The sequence below is a fragment of the Heterodontus francisci genome, unplaced genomic scaffold (genome assembly GCF_036365525.1).
Source record: "Heterodontus francisci isolate sHetFra1 unplaced genomic scaffold, sHetFra1.hap1 HAP1_SCAFFOLD_58, whole genome shotgun sequence".
Classification (NCBI taxonomy): domain Eukaryota; kingdom Metazoa; phylum Chordata; class Chondrichthyes; order Heterodontiformes; family Heterodontidae; genus Heterodontus; species Heterodontus francisci.
In genome coordinates this window covers 10,651,905-10,670,099 of record NW_027142006.1, presented here as the reverse complement: position 1 = coordinate 10,670,099, position 18,195 = coordinate 10,651,905, and the positions used below count along the sequence as shown (strand labels likewise).

At 46.8% G+C, this 18,195-nt stretch overlaps 1 non-coding gene across 1 annotated transcript; it reads left to right on the top strand.

The window, feature by feature from the left end:
- The first annotated feature begins 6,468 nt into the window (after positions 1-6,468).
- trnas-gcu (transfer RNA serine (anticodon GCU)) lies at positions 6,469-6,550 on the top strand. Its single transcript has one exon. It is a non-coding gene; the product is annotated as a tRNA-Ser (tRNA).
- The last annotated feature ends 11,645 nt before the right edge of the window (positions 6,551-18,195 follow it).

Below are 18,195 nucleotides of genomic sequence, written 5' to 3'. Positions count from 1 at the left end.
ATGGTACACACTGCTGCCACTGTTCACTGGTGGTGCAGGAAGTGAATATTTAAAGTAGTGGATGGAGTGCTGATCAAGTGATATGCTTTGTCCTGGATGGTGTTGAGTTTCTTTGGTGTTGTTGGAGCTCCACTCATCCAGGCAAGTGGGGAGTATTACATCACACTCCTGACTTGTGCCTTGTAGATGGTGGACAGGAGGTGAGTTACTTGCAGCAGAATTCCCAGCTTCTGACCTGCTCTTGTAGCTACGGTATTTATATGACTGATCCAATTCAGTTTCTGCTCATTGGTAACCCCCCGGATGTTGATTGTGAAGGATTCAGCAATGGTAATGTCATTGACTGTCAAGGGGAGATGGTTAGATTCACTCTTGTTGGAAATGGTCATTGCCTGGCATTTTTGTGGCGTGCATGTTACTTGCCACTTATCAGTCCAAGCCCAATCTTGCCCAGGTCTCTCTACATGTGGACACGGACTGCTTCAGTATCTGAGGAGTTACTAATGCACCTGAACATTTTGCAATCATCAGTGAACATTTCCACTTCTGACCTTATGATGGAAGGAAGTTTATTGATTCTAGACAGATACATGAATGGGCAGGAAGAAAAGAGATACAGACGCTTAGAAAATAGGCGACATGTTTAGATAGATGATCTGAATCGGCGCAGGCTTGGAGGGCCGAAGGGCCTGTTCCTGTGCTGTAATTTTCTTTGTTCTTTGTTTGTTCTTTGATGAAGCAACTGAAGACGGTTGGGGCCGAGGACACTACCCTGAGGAACTCCTGAGCGATGTCTGGTACTGAGATGATTGGCCACCAACAACCAGCACCATATTCCTTTGCGCAAGGTATGACTCCAACCAGTGGAGATTTTTGTCCTTGATTGCCATTGACTTCAATTTTGCAAGGGCTCCTTGATGCCCTTGGCAAGAGCAGTCACTGTCACCTCACCTCACCTCCTGAATTCAGCTCTTCTGTCCATATTTGGGCCAAGGCCATAATGAGGTCAGGAACTAAGTGGCCCTGGCGGAACCCAAAATGAGCATTGGTGAGTAGGTTATGGCTGTGTAAGTGCTGCTTGACAGCACTGTCAACGACACCTTCCATCACTTTACTGATGATCAAGAGGAGGCTGATCGGGCAGGAATTGACCGGGTTGGATTTGTCCTGCCTTTTGTATACAGAACATACCTGGGCAATTTTCCACATTGCTGGGTAGATGCCAGTGTTGTAGCTTGGCGGGCGGTGTGGCTAGTTCTGGAGCACAAGTCTTCAGCACTGCAGCCAGGATGTTTTCAGTATCCAGAGCCTTCAGCCATTTCTTGGTATCATGTGGAGTGAAGTGGATTTAGCTGAAGATTGGCACCTGTGATGCTGGGGACCTCAGGAGAAGGCCGAGATTGATCATCTACTTGGCACTTCTGGCTGAAGATGGTTGCAAATGATTCAACCTTGTATTTTGCACTGATATACTGGTCTCCCTTATCATTAAGGATGGGGATATTTGTGGAGCCTCGTCCTCCTGTTAATTGTTTAATTATCCACCACCATTCAGGACTGGATGTGGCAGGACTGCAGAGCTTTGATCTGATCTGTTGGTTGTGAGATCACTCAGCTCAGTCTATTGCTTGCTGCTTCCACTATATGACATGCCAGTATTCCTGTGTTGTCGCTTCACTCACTTTTAGGTCTGCTTGGTGCTGTTCCTGACATGCCCTCCTGCACACTTCATTGAACCACTATTGCTCCCTTGGCTTGATGGTAATGGTAGAGTGAGGGATATGCCAGGCCATGAGGTAACATATTGTGTTTAAATACAATTCTGCTGCTGCTGATGACCCACAGTGCCTCATGGATGTCCAGTTTTGAGCTGCCAGATCTGTTCATTTCTTCCCTCAGATATAATTGAAAAAAAAATTCTGAAGAAATGCATGAACTAAATAAAAAGGAGAGAGAAATAAATACTGACAAAATGGATGGCAGAATTTGGAAGGTAAAAAGATTTCAGTTTTATTATTGATGAGTGAGAGGAATATATCACACTTTGGGGCTTCTGGAAGTGGATTTACTGATAATCTGGGGAATTGATAGGAAACTGCTTCATAGTTGGTGGAACAAATTCCCACCCTTGGGGTGGAGCCAACAGCTGCATCCGTCCAATAACAGACAGAGTAGAAGTACTGTATCAGGCCTTGTTAACTCAGTTGGTAGAGCATGGGACTTTTAATCTCAGGGTCTTGGATTTGAGACCCTTCTTGTGTGGTTGTTCTTCCCTTTTTCAGTCTTCATCAGCAGAGAGTTCAAGGAGTGTTTGAAATTAAATTCAACAACATCACCAGATTTCAACTACTCCCATCCCACCCCCTCCCAGTGTAGTTGACAGGACTCTCAACCTCTGCCTTCCCCCTTCCCCTCCCTCCCAGATCTGCGACAGGGTTCCCCTTGTCCTCACTTTCCACCCCACCTGCCTCCACATCTAAAGGATCATCCTCCACCATTTCCGCCACCTCCAGCGTGATGCCACCACCAAACGCATCCTCCCCTCCCCTGTCAGCATTCCGAAGGGATTGTTCCCTCCGCGACACCCTGGTCCACTCCTCCATTACCCCCAATACCTCGTCCCCTTCCCAAGGCACATTCCCAAGCAATCGCAGGAGATATAATACCTGCCCTTTTCCCTCCTCTCTGCTCATTATCTAAAGCCCCAAACACTCCTTTCAGGTGAAGCAGCGATTTACTTGTACTTCTTTCAATTATGTATACTGTATTCACTGCTCACAATGCGGTCTCCTCTAAACTGGGGAGACCAAACGCAGATTAGATGGAACACCTCTGCTCAGGCCGAAATCTTGATCCTGAGCTTCGGGTTGCTTGCCATTTCAACACTCTCCCCTGCTCTCATGTCAACATTTCTGTCATTGGCCTGTTCCAGTGTTCCAGTGAAAATCAACCCAAGCTCGAGGAGCAGCACCTGACCTTTTGATTCGGCACTATACAGCCTTGTGAATTGAACATTGTGTTCAATAACATCAGAGCATGACTGGTGTCAGACAACCACAAGCATTAACACACTCTTTGCCTTTGTCCCAGGACAGCTTTGTTATTTAATCTCTCCTGCCCTCTGCCCTATCAAACACCTTCCCCTTTGTTCTCTCCCACATGCCCCTCCCCGTCACTTGTTTAAAACCTAATTCTTTTCTAACCTGTGTCAGTTCTGATGAAAGGTCACAGACCAGAAACGTTAACTCTGTTTCTCTCACCACAGATGCTGCCAGAGCTATTGAGTATTTCCAGCACTTTTTGTTTTTATTTCAGATTTCCAGCATCTGCAGTATTTTGCTTTTATTGTGTCAGAAAGTCTTTCCTTGATTCAGGACTCTTACCTCTCTCCAGAATCTCTCTGCTAAAGATTGAACTTTATCTCATTTCACTCACAGCTCAGGGTCAGTGTGGCACAGTGGGACTTCTGGCTGTGTCAAACTTCACAATCCCTCAGTACTGAGAAAACAATGGGGAATATTTAGCATAACTTATTTGCTTTTACTCTGTGCCTCTATTAATAAAGCCAAGTGTCCTGTTTGCTCTTAGCAACCTTTTCAAACCTTGATCAAAAAAGATTGGTGTGCATTGTCTCATTCTTCCTCCCAAACTGTATCACTTCACAATTCTCTGTGTAAAATTTTATCTGTTGTGTGAAAGCCCATTTTACCAGTGTGTTTAAGTTCCTCTGAAGTGTGTTACTGTCACTGGCATCGGATGAAATTCACGAGCATTCTTTGATGCTATCTCCGTGGAAAGAGCAATCTTGCACACTAGCTCAAATTGGGATTTTGTGTGTTTAGTATCTTTCCTCATCCACCAATATAAGCACAAATCTGTCTCATAATGTACGGTCTAAGAATGTGCCAATGTTGCAATGTGGTGATAAATTCTTCAGTGTCACAATGTACTCACCAACTCTTTCACTACTTTTCTGATTTCTGGATCCATGTTTGTAGCTTTCCGCGATCTCTAGTGGCTTAGGGTTGAGCCTCACTTCAACGAAGAAACGGAAAATTATGATTTAAAGATTACACTGTCAATCATTCACATCTCTGTCTTCTCCTGAACTTCGAGTTCAAATTTGTTTGTGAAGTTGATTCACATGTTAAGACAGCACAGTCTTTGTCTTTGTGAAGGAAGTGATTTGGGAATGGCTGGTTGAAACTGTCCCTTCTTGCACAGAAATTCAGTGCAAATACTTGATCACTCACAATTTCCTTGAGAGAAATTTGTTCACAATCGCATTCGACACAGAAACTGCCTCAGCATTAATCTCACTGAAGCAGAATGTGACCGTGTTGTTTGTTTCAGAATGTTGTTGCCGTTATTTGTCGCTTTTAACCAAGACTGGGAGACAGGGCAAGGTTGATCCGAGGTTGGAATATATTATCATTCAGGAGCAAGAAAAATCAAAAGGAACAAAATAAGAAAACCCAGTCTCCGGATTTGAGAATCTGTAGATCCGCTTTGGGAAAGTGAATCAGAGCAGAATGAAGGGTGAACTGTCCAGAAGAGATGAAGACACAGCTCAGTCAACACGTTCCCCTAGTTTATGATGCTGGAACATTTCTCACACAGAAATGATTCAACCCAATGACAAACATTCTTCCAAATGATAATTTATGCTACTGATTTAAGGACTGTCTCATGTGGTTACCGAGTGACGACGAGAAGATATTAAACTTTGTTCTATTCAATCTAGCTGTGATGAAGTTTGAATTTTTCTACCTTTTCTAAACAGCATTTGAAGGGTCTCGGTAACAATGTTCAGTGTTGATGAGAGTGGGGTCTGGGTGAGAAGCTGCTGAGTGTGACAGGGTCAGGACTGGATGCAGGAAGTTCTCTGACAGTCTCCCTCTATCTCTCTAATGGGTTTGAGTTGATTTACGACTGGTAGCTTTTATTTTACTTTTCTTATTTAGAGATATAGCCCCTTCGGCCCACCGAGTCTGTGCCAGCCAGCAACCACCCATTTATACTAATCCTACATTAATCCCATATTCTCTACCACATCCCCACCATTCTCCTACCACGTACCTACACTAGGGACAATTTACAATGGCCAATTTACCTATCAACCTGCAAGTCTTTTGGAGGTGGGAGGAAACCAGAGCACCCGGCGGAAACCCACACAGACACAGGGAGAACTTGCAAACTCCACACAGGCAGTACCCAGAACTGAATCCTGGTCGCTGGAGCTGTGAGGCTGCGGTGCTAACCATTGCGCCACTGTGCTGCTGTTGGTGTTTTGATAAATGAAGGAAGTTCCCTCCACCCATTTTTTTGGACAGACAGTGTGGTATAAGGATGTAAAGGGTTCTTGCTGAAGATAGTGGGATCAACCCCTCCCACTGTCAGAGTGATGATGGAACAGTCACATGAGATGAAGTTTGGGAGAAGAGAGAGCAGCACCAAGGATGCAAGCTTAGCAGGCTTGATGAGTGTGCATAGAGTATTGTGCAAATTAGAAAAGAGTTCTTAGTTCTTTCAGCAGGAACTGTGTCCAGAAAATATCGAGAAACTCACAATTTTATTATTCAGGAGTCGGAACACAGATATTAATTCCAAGTGACAGTTCTGGGACCAATTAACAAAAAAAGTAGAGAATAATATTGCTCACTGATTGAAATCCCCCAGTGAGGAGACAGTTAAACAGGTGATCTGTTGGAGCATCCTTCGATCCAAGGTTTCAGCAACATTTAATCTCCCTTTTTGGTGAAATTCTCTGTTATTTGCAACTTTTTTATCAGCTTTGATGGGCGAGTGAAAAAACTGAAAAGATTGAACAGTTCCATCCTTTCTTTTCTTCCTTCTTCTCTTCTTTCCATCAGTTTCTCTTTTCTGTCCCAGATCAATATAATGATGAGAATCCCAATTTAATCTGCTGTTTCTGGTGTTTTATCCATTCCAATCAAAATTTCAACATTCCAATCAAATCTATTTGTTATTCCACAGTGTCTCTCCATGTGTTTTATTCTGTTGTGTTCTCTCACAGTCTGTTTGATGATCAATGTTACATCTCACTCTCTGTTCTGGTGAAGATCAGAAGCAGTGATATCTGCTTACACCACCCGACAAGTCGGCCTGATGCTGTGCCTCGCTGATCATGTGGGGTTAAAGCAATTCTTCCAGTCAGTTAGTTCAGTTTTCATTTCATGAGAAATTCGGTCATCATGACTTCATCAGTGACCTAATGGTTCAGGTGTCTGAGTGATGATAATCATGATGTGATGAAATGATTGTATGTTCCAGTCTTTCCGTGGTGGGTTTTCACACTGAGTAGAAACGTGTTGGACATGGTCTGGAAATGTTTCACACTGCTCCATTCCCAACTTCATTTACTGACAGAAGATATATTTCCATCATTCCACAGCTGGCTGCACAGCCAGAAGCTGTGCTGAAGGTGACAGCTATGTCTCTGCAACTGACAAGGTGGCCGAGAGGTTAAGGCGATGGACTGCTAATCCATTGTGCTTTGCACACGTGGGTTCGAATATCATCCTTGTCGCTAGATTATGAGCTGTTTCGTGTATTATTTATGTTGGGTGAGCTTATGTGTAAAGTCAGCCTCGAAACCTGTTCTTGTCAATGTCCAGACAGTGATTCCAGAATTTGTTATACTTTATTAAAATTGAGACAGACAATTGGAATTCTTCACCCAAACTGCACTGGAATGAAGATCAAATAGGGATCACGAAACGGAGCAGAATTTTTCCTCCCCTCCTTCCTTCCATCATTACTTTCTCTGGATTTGCACCAAGTGAAAGACAAATGGGAAAAGCAAATGGCGAGGGAGCAGATGCAGAAAATTATCCTTTGGCAAGAAATTTATTTTCAAATCTTCTTGATAGATTAAGTGAGTGAGCAATGCTTTGGCATATGGAGTTTAAAATGAGGGGTCATCGACTACCGACGATAGATCAGAGTGTTTTTTTGGAAGAGGTGAGATGTTAGAAACGGTTGAGGAGCAGAGACCCGAATACTGAATTAATAAAAGCTCGTGGACTGGTAGAAAATAATGTGAAAAGTGAACAGAATATGAAGATTGGAACTCATGTTGCAGTGATATAAAGCTCTGTGCTCCTGAAGTAAATGTCCAAGCCCAGATTGTGGGGAATCTGTGGAGAGTGATTTGGTTTTTATTCATTCTTGGGTGTGAGTATCGCTGATAAGGCGAGCATTTATTACCCATTCCTATTGCCGTTGAGAAGGTGGTGGAGAGCTGCCTTCTTGAACTGATGCAGTCCATATGGTGCAGGAACACCCACACTGCCGTTGGGGAGGGAGTTCCAGGATTGTGACCCAACAACAGTGAATAAATGGCGATATCGTTCCAAGTCAGGATGGTGAGTGACTTGGAGGGGAACCTGCAGGTAGTGAGTTCCCATGCATCTGCTGCCCTTGTCCTTCGAGGTGGTAGTGGTCACGAGTTTGGAAGGTGCTGTTGAAGGATACTTGGCGAGTTGCTGCAGTGCATATGGAGATGGTACACACTGCAGCCACTGTTTACTGGTTGTGGAGGGATTGAATGTTTAAGGTGGCGGGTGAGGTGCCGATCAAGTGCGCTGCTTTGTCCTGGATGGTGTTGAGCTTCTTGAGTGTTGTTGAGTGGGATGTATTCCATCACACTCCTGACTTGTGCCTTGTAGATGGTGGACAGGATTTGGGGTGTCAGGAGGTGAGATACTTGCTGCAGAATTCGTAATCTCTGACCTGCGCTGAAAGCCACAGCATAGATGTGACTGGTCCAGTTACGTTTCTGGTCAAGATATTGATGGTGGGGGATTTAACGATGATAATGCTTCTGAATATCAAAAGGTAGATTTTTTTTCTCTCTCATTGGAGATGTTCACTGCTTGGCACTTGTGTGGCCAGAAGGTTGCTTGCCACTTATCAGCTCAAGCCTGAATGTTGTTCAGGTCTTGCTGCTTGCAGGCACAGACTGCTTCAGTATCTGAAGAGTTGTGAATCATCATCTAACATTCCCACTTCTGACTTATGTTGAAGAGAAAGTCGTCAATGAAACAGCTGGGATGTTTGGGTCTAGGACACTACCCTGAGAAACCCCTGAGGCAATGTCCTGGGCTGAGATGATTGGCCTCCACGAACCACAACCATCTTTTTTTGTGCGAGGTACGACTCCAGCAAGTGGAGAGTTTTCCCCCTGATTCCCAGTGACTTCAATTTTGCTAGGGATCCTTGATGCCACACTCACTCAAGGGTGGTTCAAGAAGGCAGCCCACCCCACCACCTTCTCAAGGGCAATTAAGGATGGGCAGTAAATGCTGGCCTGGCCAGCAACGCCCACATCGCATGAATGAATGAATAAAAAAGTGAAGTATCCCTTGTGTCATTGTTTTGGTAGAAAATATAACCCTGGTGGAATTGCCCCTCCCAATCACACCTCACTTCACAGAACATAGAAAATGGAGAAAATTTATGGCACAGAATGAGACCATTTAGCAATCGTGTCTGTGCCAGCTGAAAAAGAGCGATCCAGCCCAATCCCACTTTCCAGGTCTTGGGAATGGGATCTGAACAGATCTCAGAGCTCACATTATGTGAATGTTCTGTTGAAGTATTGGTGAGCTGATATACCAGGGGAGATTCACACTGTTAGACACAGTGTGAAATACATTCAAGTATTTATAAAACATTGTAACATGTGAGTAATATTCCCCATTGCTTTCTCAGCACTGATGGATTGTGAAGTGGGAGACAGCCAGAAGTCCCAGTGATCCACACTGACCCTCAGCTGAGAATGAAATGAGATAACGTTCAATCTTCAGCAGCGAGTTGCTGCAGAGAGGTAAGAGTCCTGAATCAAGGAGAGACTTTCTCATACTGCTGTTGAATCTCATTTCAAACACTCCTTGAACTCTCTGCCGAGGAATTCAGAGCTGGAGAATGCCTGTAAAATCAGCCTAAAAAGGAAATAAAAAACACCCACCGTGGGGCTCAAACTCAAAAACTTGAGATTCAGAGTTTCATGCTTTCATCGACTGAGCTCACTGGGCCTGAGACAGTGTCCCCGTCCTGTCTGTTATTGGACAGTGCAGCTGTTGGCTCCATCCCAGGGGCTGAATTTGTTCTGTAAACCATGAACCAGCTTCCTCTCAAATCCCAGGTTTATCAATAAATCCTCTTACAAAATCCCCAAAGTGTGATATATTCCTCTCACTCATCCAGAATAAAAGTTACATCTTTTGCTCTTTTTACCTTCCAAACATTGACTTCTATTTTGCTCAGCATTTATTTCTCTCTCCTTTTTATGTTCTGCATTTCCTAATAAACATTTCATTTCAATTATTTATGAGGGATGAAATGAACAGAAGAGCTTTTCTGCAATGGTATCAGGGGTGTGGGACAGAGCGAGTGGTTCAGATCTGGATTACACTGCCTGAGAGTGCTGGAGGCAGATTCAATCGTGGTTTTCAAAAGGGAATTGGATAAACACCTGAATAGAGAAAATTTGCAGGGTTACAATGAAAGGGCAGAGGAGTGGAATTAGCTGATTTGCTCTTGCAAAGAGCTGTCATGGACATGATGGACTGAATGGTCTCCTTCTGTACTGTAACCATTTGATTCCTTGATTCTAACTCTGTCAAAGTTGTTCTGAACTTGCTCTGCTCCAAGGAGAACAACCCCAGCTTTTCCAGTGTCTGCACATAACTGAAGTTATGAGGAACCATGGGGAACCCACTGTAAACCATCCTCCAGACAGAAATACAACTGTTCACCACCACACTGTGACCCAGCTGTTCACAATATATATCAATGATTCGGATGTGGGGACCAAATGTACTATTTCCACGTTCGCAGATGACACAAAACTAGGTGGGAATGTGTGTTGTGAGGAAGATGCAAAGCGGCTTCAAGGGGATTTGGACAGACTTAGTGAGTGGACAAGAAAGTGGCACATGGAATATAATGTGCAAAGATGTGAGGTTGTCCACTTTGGTAGGAGAAACAGATGTGCAGATCATTTCTTAAATGGTAAGAGATTAGAAAGTGTAGATGGACAAAGGGGCCTGGGTGTCCTTGTCAGTAAGTGACTGAAAGCTAACATGCTGGTGCAGCAAGCAATTAGGAAGGCGAATGACATGTTAGACTCGATCACAAGAGGATTTGAGTACAGGAGTAGTGAAGTCTTGCTTCAATTGTATATAACCTTGGTTGGACTGCACTTTGGAATACTGTGTGCAGTTTTGGTCCCCTTACCTTAGGAAGGATATCATTGCCATCGAGGGAGTACAACGAAGGTTCACCAGACTTGTTCCCGGGGTGGCGGGACTGTCCTATGAAGAGATTTTGGGGAAACTGGGACTGTATTCTCTAGAGTTTCGAAGAATGAGAGGTGATCTCATTGAAACTTACCATATATTTAAAGGGATAGACAGGTAGATGAAGCTATTTCCTCCGGTTGAGGAATCTAGAACGAGGGGACACAATTTCAACATAAGGGGAAAGCCACTTAGGACAGAGACGAGGAGAAATTTCTTTACTCAGAGGGTTGTGAATCTTTGGAATTCTCTACCCCAGAGGGCTGTGGAAGCTCAGTCATTGAGTATGTTTAAAGCAGAGATTGACAGATTTCTAAATGCAAATGACAGAGGGGATATGGACATAGTGTGGGAAAAAGGCATTGAAGTGGATGATCAGTCATCATCATATTGAATGGCGGGGTTGGCTCGACGGGCTGAATGGCCTACCCCTGCTCCTATGTTCCTATCAGTCTGCTAATTTCATATCCATGCTGTCATTGTCCCTTTTATTACATGGGCTTCAGTTTTACTGGCAGTCTAGTATGTGACATCATCAAGAAGGTTTTCAATAAGTTAAATAAGGAGAAATTGTTTCCAGTGGCAAAAGGGTCAGTAACCAGAGGATGTATTTATCAGGTGATTGAGAAAAGAACCAGAGGCGAAATGAGGTCGGGATTTATACGGTGATGTGTTGTGATTTGGAATGCACTGTCTGATCAGGACTTGAAAGCAGATTCAGTAGTAACTTTGAAAAGCAATAGGGATAAATACTGGAAGGAAAATGTACAGATTACAGGAAAAAGCTGAGCATCAGAACTAATTGGATAACACAACCAAAGAGACAGCATTGACACAATGGACCAAATGGTCTCCTTCTTTGTGTATCATTCTATGGTTTTATGAACATAATGTTGGTACAATTGCTGAGTTGGAAGTGAAGTGAACCCAGATTCCGGGTATTCTAAACACCAGACCCAAACCAACTGAAACAAAAACAAGAAATGCTGGATTCACTCAGCAGGTCTGGCAGCATCTGTGGAAAGAGAAGCAGAGTTAACGTTTCGGGTCAGTGACCCTTCTTCGGAACTGACTGAACAAGCCTGTTGTTTAATCTCTGTTTTTCACACCAGCTTCTCCTCGCTCTTTCTGTGTTTCCTGCCTGGTCTGTTCCTCTGACCTTCATTCCTGACACTCTATTGAGAATGGCCAACTCACTGCGCCTCTCACTCCCACCGTCACTCCACCCCTTCACCCACTTCCAAACCTCTCTGTTGAACAGTACCTCACTTCTGCTCCTCTGCTCCAATAATATAACAGGAAAACATTTTCAAACAGACATTTCCACACAGTGAACGTTTCAGTGAGACAAGGTAAAGAGCAGATTCATTCACTTTCAACACAGAGAGAGCAGCTCTCCCTGTTCAGTCTAAGGAGCAGCTGTAGTTTCACTCCCTTTAGTCTTAGAGACATGGGCCAGAATTTTAAGGGACCGTTGGAGATGGGAATGGAGGCTGGGGAGGGGGAGGGGGGGTGCATAAAATAGGGATGGAAGACGTCGGACCGGATATTTCTGTCGGCGGCTGACATGGAGGGCAGACTTCGCACATCCACACGGCAAGAAGGCATTTAAAGTATTTATGAGTCCAATTGTCAGCAATTTTATTCACTGGGTCCAATTGAATTAATAGCACACGGGAACCCTGGGGCTTCAGAGCCTCGCCTGGTTAAAGGAGGTGACTGGGAGGTGGGAGCTGAGTGTTGGCTTCACTGGGAAGCTGTCGGGTGAGGCAGCGTAACTTGGCAGCAAGGGTGGAGGGGGAAAGGACATCGGGAAACACTGTCAGGAGTGGGGGCCAATGTGCCAGCTCTGCAGGGTGAGCCACACCAGGGTGTTATTGGGGCAGTGCCACCTCATTGAGGGTGACAAATGAGGTAAATGTGGCTGGGTGTTGTTTACTGTGAAGGTCTTGCACTCAGGGAGGGGCAACCTGTCATGGGCCTCATTCACCCTGGATTCGAGGCTCCCATTGAAGAGGAGGAGGAGTAGAGAGGGAGGGAGGGAGGCGCAGGCACCAGCAGGGACACCACAGCAGCTTGGGGGCCCACAGGAGGGCCAGCCTCGAACAGGAGGCTGGAGAAGGAGGCAGAGGAACACGTCAGCCGAGGTTCAACTACCTGCAGATGTCCGAGTGACAGTGTCTCCCCAGACTGCGCCTCTCCACGGAGATTGTCACTGATCTCTCTGCCATGATGCAGCTGTGCCCCATGGGACTTGGTGGGCACCTGATGCCAGTGTCACTGAAGGTCACCGTGCCACTGAACTTCTCCACCAGCAGATCATTGCGGGGATCCACTGGCGATATGTGTGGAATCTCACAGTCTGTGGTGAATCAGTGCATCAAGGAGGTCACCAATGTCCTGTTCAGGAGGGCCGGTGACTATCTGCACATCGATCCAAACAGTCACACTGAGAGGGCTATAGGATTCGGGGCCATCGCTGGATTCCCCCAGGTGTAGGGTGTCATCGACTGCACCCATGTGACCATCAAGGCTCCTGCAGACCAGCCAGCAGCCTTCAACAGGAAGGGCTTCCACTTGCTCTGTGTGTAACTGGTCTGTGACCATCACAAATGGATCCTACAGGTGTGTGCACAAATACCGGGAAGCAGCCACAACGCCTGCATACCAAGGCACTCCCAGGTGCCAGAACCTTTCCGTGGCCCCATGCGCTTTCTGAGATGGATCCTTGGAGACAAGGGCAACCCAGTGAGAACATGAGTACTGACGCCTGTGAGGAACTCACACAACGATTCAGAGGAGAGGTACAACACCTGCTGCGGGTCAACCCGAGCGACCATCAAAGAGGCCATTCGTCTCCTGAAGATGAGAGTCAGGCACTTAGATTGTTCCTGTGGAGCCCTTCAGTATGTCCTGGCGAGAGTCTCCCGCATCATGGTGGCTTGCTGTGCTGTGCACAATCTGGCATGACAGAGGGGTGAGGTGTTGACTCGTGTGGATATCATGGAATGTGATGTCTCCTCTGATGATGAGGATGTGGAGGAGGATGCTGCCCAAGCATTGCCAGATGAAGGACCTCAGGCACAGCAGGAAAGCCTCCATGAGATACACACAAGGGAGACACGAGACACCCTTATACATTCACGTTTCCTTTGAGCCTCACCACCTTCCGGAACCACAGCAATAAAGTCTTAGCTTTAAACAGCCCTGTTGTCACCTCCTTCCTTCTACACTACAGCGCCCAGGTACACATCGCACAGTGACAAGGCCGAAGCTTTGTGAACTCAGGGCTTGGTCCCTCACTTCCAGCACCTTGGAGGAAGGGTTGAAATGAAGTCCCAAAGGGCATCAACAATAGGAAGGAGACATAGTGAGAGAACATCATTTCTTTATTCTGTGTGACACCAAACACAACCCTATCCTTCTGGAATGTACATTCACCCGTGAACCCCTCAGTGAATCTAGGTGCTCTTCTTAAATCTCTTCCGGGTGTTCCTACCTGCTACTCCCCCTGCTCTGTCAGCTGAGGTGGAGACAGGCTGCTGACCTTGCTGCTCCATGGCTTGGGATGACATTGGCGGCCGTCCTCTGCTGCCTGAGGCCTGGAGGGCCCTGGCACACTGAGGGCCTCCTGCACAGGTACAGGGACCCCCTCTGTCATCGAGGATGATGGAGGTGCTGGCATCACTGGTGTCACTGGCAGAGGGACTTTGGAATTACCGTCCACACCAGGAGCACCCTGAGAGGGGCCCCCAGATGTAGCAGCCAGCTGCTCCTCCCCCTTATAAGACACGCTTGTACCTCCCTGCTGACCTGAGAGGGACGTGGACCAAGTGGAGAGTTCAGGTGCCTCGTCCCCCCACTCACCTTGTCACCACTGGATGGAGCACCTGGACAAAGTGATGGAGTGCAGTTCTGTGCACATCTCCGGCAGCCACTGATTGATCGGCTGGATCTGGTTCTCCATGAGAGTCACCAATCTCTCAATGGAGGAAGCCAGACACACCCCCATCAGAGACAGTGCAGCACCCAAGGCCTGGATGGACTCCTACATCGTCAGTGCTTGGGTACACATAGCGTCTGGCAACTCTGCCAGATGTTGCCTGACCTCTCACTGCAGCTGCAGCATTTCCTGTGTTGCTGGTGACACAAGAGGCACGTCATCAGCCTAGGGCACAGAATGGGCCTGGCCTCCCACAAACCACCAACTCCCAGTGGCCTCGGCTGTCACAGCCTCCGCCAGCTGCCCGGGCCTGTCTGTGATGTGCTCACCAGTTTGTATGCCAGAATCTAACCGCGAGCGGATACCCACCAACGTGAGAGTTTCTGTGCTGGTGAAGGGCGCAGGGGAATGAGGTGATAGTGCACCCTCTGAGGCTCCCTCCTCCTCCTCAGACATGTCCGGCTGTCCCCCAGTCTCTCCAGCTCTTTGCTTTTGTCGTTCATCCGGGCCTTCATGAGAAAACAGGGACATTGAAGGGTTAGGGTCTTCCCATCATGACATTCCAACCACCCCTAACGTGCAGCTCCATTGATGCAGTGGTGAACAGATGAGCAGTGTGGCTCCTTTGCAGCAGATGCTCCCTTGTGCCCCAGGAGATGTTCACTCACTCTCTTGGGTAGGTGTCCCTGTCTCTCCATCAGCTATGGAGCAGCTGCTTTGCTGCCCTGCCTGTTCCATGGCCTCCTCCTCCATCGGGATGAGGACATGGAGATAAGGCATCCACCGCCGGTCTTGACACGCTCTTTCCAATTGTGGGATGTCTTCTCCTGCAGACACAATGATGAACAAAGTTAGTCTCCCAGCGGGGACAAGCCCAACATCTCTGATGGTGATAGTCCAGCAGTCCATGATGGGGACACACGTATTCCTCCTGCATGTGGCCCCTCTCGAGGGACTGTGTGAGTTTATACAATGACTGACGTGCACCTCTCACCGAGATGCAGCCAAGCCTCAGGCAGCATGTCCTGCTGCCCTTCCCCAATACACATGACTGGGTGGTCACTCCCTTTCCACCAAACACTCCCTCTCACTCTGCCACATGCAATGTCCAAAGGGTCCAAAGTGTTTTGAGTTCACGCCTGAGCAGCCTGGATCCGGTCATTGACCCACTTCCTGTACTGGATCCATGTTGTGGGGGTGACCCTACGTCTGCTGACCTCACCGACTATCTTCAGCCAGCTTTGCTTGGTCAGGTGGGCAGGTCTCCACCTCCCAACCCTGGGGAAGAGGATCTTCCACCTTTCTCTTGCCACCTGGAGGAGAACCTGCAGGGAGGCATCGCTAAACCGTGGGACCATGGTCACTGCAGGCTCGCATTCAGCTCCTTACGCAGCAGGCAGCAGAGGCAGCAGAACGGGTCCTGGGGCATCAGAGGCAGCAGAATGGGTCCTGGGGCATCAGAGGCAGCAGAACGTGTCCTGGGACAGCAGAGGCAGCAGAACGAGTTCTGGGGCAGCAGTGACAGCAGAACGGGTCCTGGGGCAGCAGAGACAGCAGAACCGTTCCTGGGGCAGCAGAGGCAGCAGAACGGGTCCTGGGGCAGCAGAGGCAGCAGAACGGGTCCTGGGGCATCAGAGGGCTCTCAGGAAGACACTCCTTTAAACCAGGCAGCAGTGAATGCAGGGTTGGCAGCCCTTTAAATATGGTGTCAGCACCTGCCGTTGTGTCAGATGTCGGTGCCATCGGTGCCTTGTTCCCTGCCTCAGGTCCTTGTTTACATGGGCCCCACGCCTCCCCTTCATTAATTGGTCGGCTGCTCCGTGATCGGAGTCGGTCGGCCACATTTCACTCGTGTGGTGACGACACCCGCTTCCGGTGCCTCTGCCGAGAGCCGCACCGTTAGTTTAAAATTCAGCCCATGGGGCCAAGAGTGGAAAATCTCCCCTCTGATTCTCTCTACTTAAACTGATGGAGACACCAAATTAAAACTGATGAAACCAGGGATTGTATCCTGGTTCTTCTATCTAGTGTTCTCCCAACTGAGCTATTCCAGCCTCACTGTGAACTCATCTTCATTGGAGACAAATATAACTCCAGGTGGAATTTCCCACCCGTTCATTCCTCACTTCAGGGGAATGGGACCCGACCAGATCGGGGAACTCAGATTATGTTAATGTTCTGCTCTTGATATCTTAATATTATCTTGCGTTTGAGCCACTTTTAATCAGGTTCACAAACAAATTCTTCCATCATCCCTTCTCCCACATTCTCTCTCTCTCATTCATTCTTTATTCCTCACAATCCAGAAAGGGTTAGGAATCAGAGCTCACCTCCAAACCCTCTGCACACAGACCTCTATCTGTCACCCTGTTTGATCCAAGATCCAAGAGACCAGTCATTAAATTGCACTCTTTATAAACACAGAAAGCTGCCTCACAGTGTTGGACACAGAGTTAAATGCACTGAAGTCTTTTGAAAAAAGTTCATCTTATAGGTTGTATAATGATGGAAATATACCTTCTGTAAGTAAATGAAACAGGGAATGGAGCGGTGTGAAACATTTCCAGACCATGTCCAACACGTTTCCACTCAGTGTGAAAACCCACCACGGAAAGAGTGGAACATGCAATCATTTGATCACATCATGATTAACATCACTCAGATGCCTGAATCATTCGGTCACTGCAGCTGGCTGCACAGCCAGGAGCTGTGCTGAAGGTGACAACCGTGTTGTGCATCTGACAAGGTGGCTGCAAGGTTAAGGTGATGGACTGCTAATGCATTGTGTTCTTCATGTATGGGTTCGAATCCCATCCTTGTTGTTAGTTTGTGAGCTGGATAGTTCCTTTATTTCTAATGGGGGACTTTTTGCATAAAGTCAGACTGGAAACCTGTTCTTGTCAATTTCCAGACGGTGTTTCCAGAATTGTTTATATATTATTAAAATTGAGACAGACAATTGGGATTCTTCACCCAAATTGGACTGGAATGAAGATCAAATTGGGATCACAAAACGGAGCAAGATTTTCCCTCCCTCCCTTCCTTCCATCTTTATATTCTCTGGATTTACACCAAGTGAAAGACTAATGGGAAAAGCAAACGGCGAGGGAGCAGAAGCAGAATATTATCCTTTGGCAAGAAATTTATTTTCAAATCTTCTTGATAGATTAAGTGAGTGAGCAATGCTTTGACAGATGGAGTTTAAAATGTGGGGTCATGTAATACTGAAGAAAGATAGATCAGAGTGTTTTTTTGTCAGAGGTGAGATGTTAGAAACTGTGGAGGAGCCGAGACCGAATACAGAATGACTAAAAGCTAGTGGACTGGGAGAAAATAATGTGAAAAGCGAACGGAATATGAAGTTTGGAACTCATGTTGCAGTTATATAAAGCTCTGTGCTCCTGAAGCGAATGTCCAAGCCCAGATTGTGAGGAATCTGTGGAGAGTGATTTGTTTTTTATTCATTCTTGGATGTGAGTATCGCTGATAAGGTGAGCATTTATTACCCATCCCTAATTGCCCTTGAGAATGTAGTGGTGAGCTGCCTTCTTGAACTGCTGCAGTCCATGTGGTGCAGGAACACCCACACCGCCGTTGGGGAGGGAGTTCCAGGATTGTGACCCAACAACAGTGAAGAAATGGCGATATAGTTCCAAGTCAGGATGGTGAGTGACTTGGAGGGGAACCTGCAGATGGCGAGTTCCCATGCATCTGCTGCCCTTGTCCTTCGAGGTGGTAGAGGTCACGGGTTTGAAAGGTGCTGTTGAAGGATACTTCGCGAGTTACTGCAGTGCATATGGAGATGGTACACACTGCAGCCACTGTGTACTGGTGGTGGAGAGAGTGAATGTTTAAGGTGGTGGGTTAGGTGGCGATTAAGTGGGCTGCTTTGTCCTGGATGGTATTGAGCTTCTTGAGTGTTGTTGA